Source organism: Triticum aestivum, chromosome 4D (genome assembly GCF_018294505.1).
Source record: "Triticum aestivum cultivar Chinese Spring chromosome 4D, IWGSC CS RefSeq v2.1, whole genome shotgun sequence".
Taxonomy (NCBI): Eukaryota; Viridiplantae; Streptophyta; class Magnoliopsida; order Poales; family Poaceae; genus Triticum; species Triticum aestivum.
Genome location: NC_057805.1, coordinates 450,738,044 through 450,743,879, shown reverse-complemented (window position 1 = coordinate 450,743,879; position 5,836 = coordinate 450,738,044).

Below are 5,836 nucleotides of genomic sequence, written 5' to 3'. Positions count from 1 at the left end.
GGACAGAGATGACGCCCAACACCAAAGAGCAGACATGCTAAGAAGGAGGGTGCAGGCGGTGGACTGAAAACGATGCCACCTACACTCACAAGATTAACTGTTAGTGACAAAATAATAATCTATATGCATGCTATGCGACAAACAAATGCAACAATCAAGTGCAACAAACCAACTAGGGTCTATACTACCGCTTTCTAACGTTCGCGCGGGCTAGGGCATCCTACAGCCAGACCTGCTCTGATACCAAGCCTGTGGCACCCCGGCTCAGAGGAACCGGAATGCCCCGTATTCCAGCCCAGAGATCGAGGAGAAGTCTCTGGAATACGGCACTGCTTGACATAGAACAAATCAGCTCTTATTACAAGAATAATAATACAAGGGTCAGATGTTACAAAGAAGCACATCAGCACGGCGACACTACGCCTGCGATGCTACACTTGCTCTATGCTAGCAGCGGAACAACTCGTAGCAGCGGAATACTTCTAGCAGCGGAACGACGACGAAGGTGGTGAACTCCACTCCGCAGGGACTCTGGCTGGGACATGATCTAGCTCGCACGAACGTACACCTCGACAAACAATCAAGCAATCATGGAATCACCTGCAATCTGGCATGACACGCCAGGTCAGTACATTGAATGTACTTGCAAGCTCACAACAACCATAAACATCAAGGCAAGACAATAACATAGCATTAAGCAGGTTAATTAAATTAACATCTACCATGATACGACAGCAACTACTAAGGATGATATGAAACTACTACAATACTGATATACCAACATCTCATATCTCCATAACCATATCTCTCTTGGCCAACTGGCCAAGCAATATACCATCTCGATCACCTCGTGATCAAAACCAAACGGTGATCTTTTCGGCGATCACTACCATGACCAACACTTGGTCTCAAACTGTGATCTTTCCGGCGATCACAACCACGACCAACACTTCGTCTCCAACATCATCATCAACATCCTGCCAATCTGTACTGCTCCAAAATATCAACATATATATATATATATATATATATATCACCTATAAGTCATTCCGTCATGGGAGTGTTGATCGAACGGTGTGACCTAGTATAAACTTATGCCCATGACCGAGGACGCGGCTATCGATAGTTTAACAAATACGCTCTGCAGAGGTAGCACACTTTACCCACACCACGGAACCCATGGCCTCGCACTCCCATTCGGGTGGACCAACGGCGTTCCGACAAAACCGATCTACTGCCATGACACTCTCCCGGCCACTCCGACCAACACCCCTTTTGGGTTCAGTCCTGGGTGGCCCATGCCTACCAAAGGTCTTACGGCCACCGCCGTGGCAAAAACGGTCCCAAATGGGGACAAAGCGTGCAAAACAACTCGGGCTCATAAGGTTCATGTCCGCCTACCTGATCAGGGTAGCGCATGCCCATAACCTTCCCTACGTTGGAGGCACCGGCGAGAGGCACGGCAATAGACCACATTAGGGCCTTCCCATAAAGGCAAATGTGGTTGCACTGGAAAAGCCCGGTTCGGTGGCACCTGACCAACTTAATGACAGAATTTATCCCCAAAAATATAACTGTGATAACTGCTACTCCGATATCAACTATCAAACTATGATCCAAGTCATAGCAATATCCAACAAATAATCTGAGGCTTAATATCATCTTACCAAAATACTCCGAGGACAGTATAACACCACTATCATGATTAATCCAAGAACGACTAGACTACTACTCAAATATCAAGAACTAACTATCCAACTATGATCCACATGCAAGCATCATCTCCAACATCATACTCCAAAACATAATATCATCTAGCATCATGATGGAAATAACACTAGCCACTAATAATCCAAAGGCAACATGATATCCAAAGTAACACTCCAAAATAATACCAGATATCATCATGAAATAACCATAATAGCCACTAGGAATCCAAAGGCACATCTCATCCACATAATCATCAAAATATAAGCCCTAGAACTCCAAGCAATATCATGGCAATATCAAGATCGAAACAATACTCCGGTAAATGCCATGAACAAATCATACATAGCTAATGCAATATTTTAAACAAGTTCAAATAAATAAACCATGTCACTACATTGCAATCATGCAAATGGAGGGTGTGGCTTGCCTGGGGTGGAAGAAATCAACGGAAAAAAGTGCGAGAAGCTCGCGGAACGAATCGCCGAAAAGCGTACTCTCTCGGAGGGGGCTGAATAAGGGCAGGGGAAAAATGGTATTTTTTAGAATGTCAAAACATGGTGAAAACGATTCCATCGGAACGGGCTCGACGAAACGAAGAAGTGGGCTTTGGAATCACCTGGTTTGGAGTTGGGAGTAAAAAGATATAAGGGTTTTTCTGCCAGGGACCTATCTGTAATGAAATCATCACAAACACGCCCTCGGCTGGAAAAACAGAACGCGCCTTTCTCAGAAATACGCTTTCCAGAGACGAATGCGCATTCTGGACCGAAGAAGGAGCATAATACGCTTTCAATAAGGGAAAGCGTACTCTCCAGGAGTACGTCTCCACTTATCCACGTCAGCGGTGGCGGGACCGGGCCTTGGTCTCGCTGACAAGCGGGGCCCGCCGGCGTTGACTCTCTCCTCCCGCCTCCTTCTTATTCTCCCCCGACACCGCACGCAAAGCCGAGGAGATGCGCCGGCGCTTGTTCCGGCAGCTCCGGCCATCTCCCGAGGAGATCCGGCCATGGATGAGCTCAGCGGAGCACGGCGCATCACCTGGGACCATCTCCAGCCGGCTAGGAGGGCTGAAGCGTTGGCTGCTTCGAGGCCGGCGGGCGGAGGTCTTCGGGCGCCGGTGAGCTTGCGGAAAGGGGCCACCAGAGAAGAAGGAGAGATGCAGGGGAGGCTCGCGGGGGACTAGGTGGGTCTCTGGTGGTGGTAGAAGGAGGGGAGGGGCTCGACTCCGGGCGAATTTGGCTGGAGCACCGCGGCGGCCATGGCGGCCTAGAGCAGCGAGGAGGGGCGTTGGATCTTGGGCGAGAGGCAGGGCGGGATTCGGGGAGTGGTGTGAGGCTGGGGGTGAGCTCGAACAGCTCGGGGGAGGCCTATATATAGGCGGGCGAGGGAGATGGGCTCGGGTGCCGCCGGGCACATCCGGCCGAGGCTCTGGCGACGGCCAGTGAGCACGGGAGGGCGCGGGAACACGACGAGCTATTGATTCAGAGCTCACGGAGGGATAGGCGACGCCGGGGAGCAGAGGAAGAAGCCGAGCACCATTAAAACATGTCGGGGCACTGTGCTCCCGTGGGTGTTCGGCGGCGAGCGTCGGTGCGCGTCGGTGAGGAAACGGACGGAGGGGGAGAGGGGTCCAGGTGATCGGCGACGATGAGAGGAAGACAATGGACATGCTCACGCGCGCTAAGACGACGAGGGGGAAGCGGACGAAGCAGAAATGGCGCCCTGGACGCCGCCACTGCGCACAGAGCGCGTGCACAGGCACACCATCGTCGTAGTCACCACATGAACCAGGGCATTCAATGCTCTACAGCACCCAAAACGTTGTCTAGCTGATAGTCCATCCAGGGGAGGTTGCAACTGAGGTGGTAGATCAGTGAAAAGTGGTCTGGTTAAATGGTAATCGTCGCCTGAAGTTTACTGCAGTAAATTTGACCGTGCACTGGTGATCAACAGGGAAGTGCTTAGGCCAAATGGATTTGTCTGAGATGATTAGATTAAGAAGGACTATGATCCTGGAGGTTTTGGAGCACAATGGAGCACAAACTAATATAGTTGTTGTGTAACCCCAAAATTGGTCCAGAATCAAGATTTGGATGATGCACTCACATGGTGTTATGAATGGGATGCAACTTGGCAAATCCTCATGATATGGACATATAAAGATGCTGTAAAGATATCATACCAAATGGACAAGCTAAAATGGTACTTGCTTCACAAACATCATTTCTGTCCAGAAACTTGCAAAAATTCTAGAGGCATAATGGCTTTATGAACCATGCCCAAAGTGGGTGTAGGTACGTTATATGTATAATAGAAGGCCCAGAAAAATTGGCAGCCATAATGGAGCAAGGTAAAATATACTTGCTTCACAAACTGAAATTTTGGACAGAATCAAAGAATTGAAGATGAGCTCTCATGGAGGCATGACATGAGCTCTACTTTGGTGGAGGGCTATGATATGAAGGATCATGCAAACTGGCAACTCATTTGGATATGCCTAGCTTGCACCTCCTTCACAAAGCTTCTTTCTGGATAGAAACTTTGGAAAATCATAATTAAATAATTACTAGGCAAATGAGGTTGCATTTTGGCATGTGGCAATGATATGGACAGGAAAAGGTGTCCAAGGAGTTTGAGGTCAATTAGGAAAAGGAAAATAGCACTTGCTTCACAATGTGCCATTTAGGGCAGAATAGGGAATGAATTATTTGAGCATGATGATAAACATGACAAATGAAATATTTTGCCATATTTGAGAAAGATATGACCCAAACAATTTACGAGAATTATTTGGGAATTTTAGGAGTGATGGAAATAAAGGTTGCTTCACAACCTAGGGCAATTTGAGTTATTCCTTTAATAGAAAAGCAATATTCCCAATGAAAAGAATATTGGGATTTGGGCTAGGATGAAAATGACAGGGTCTAGGGAAGGGTTTGGGAATGACAAGCCACTCTGGAAACAAAGAAGGGGGCATCTTCTTCAATTTCCAGACCACAAAGCCACGGAAAAAGAAAACTCAAGCAAAAACCTCAGAAGAACAAAAGAAAAAGAAAGGGCCAAAAATCAGGCCGTCACACTCGCCTGCGCTTGCCCCTTTAGCACCAAAGAGGAAAACTGGTACTCTGCGCCCGGTGGCGCCCGCCTGTCCTTGATTGTCATGGCTCATGTCACGTGAACCTCGCGAGGTGCCCCTCCGCCTTGATATCTCCGCTCCTCAGGAGCCAGCTTGGCGAGGCCGCCCCTGAGGAGGTCTTGTGTCGTCCGCCTCGCGAGGCTTGGCCCCTCGCGAGGGCCTTGAGTGGTTGCTGATGAAGATGGGTCGTACCAGGCCGCCGGCAGAGCCACGCCGTGGGCCACAGGCAGGCAAGTCTGGGTACCCCCGTTCCCAGGACGGCGATAGACTCTTTCCAAGCCCGGTTTCGTACAGACGACCATGGGTTGTTCCTCTCAAGGAATCTCTCCCACAAAGGCGAAAGCGACGCAGATGTGCGGCAGGGTGTCCAAAGGATCTTCAAGACCACCTTTTCTATTTTTGGGACCTGTATACAGCTTTCCCTTGTTCACAAATTCTTGGCATGTAAAATAGCCTTGATGCTTATGGCATCCTCTGTAAGAGCATGTTTTGACGTATCAATCAGACTATAGTGGAAACAGTTTCGCCCAACCCTATTCGGTATTGGCTTATTTCCTAATCTGTATTCCCTCTTCATGTCAGGTTGGCATATACACCTCGACATGATTTAAATTGCCAGGGGCTCTATTCGGCCACATATATTTTTTAAAAAAAAGTCCGAACACTTTTATAGTATACTTCGGCGTCCCGAATATTGCATTATATGCATCGGCTCCGAATCATGTCTTTGGTCAATAGTTGGGTTGCCCGGCTCCTGTGGTTACCACCGTACGTTCCACTTGTTCAGCTAAGGTAGTAAAGGGAGAACTACTGCGATTGTGTTTCTGGTTCGTCCGGTCAAACACTCAGTAGAGAAAGCCGAAAACTGACTGTCATGATACAGCGAGAGCTGGTCAGCGATTCGATGACTTGCTAAATCTTTTGCTATTTTTTTCGTAGTGTATGAAGGACTGGCCTCGACCCAGTCACGCGCCTAAGGCATCCAAGTTC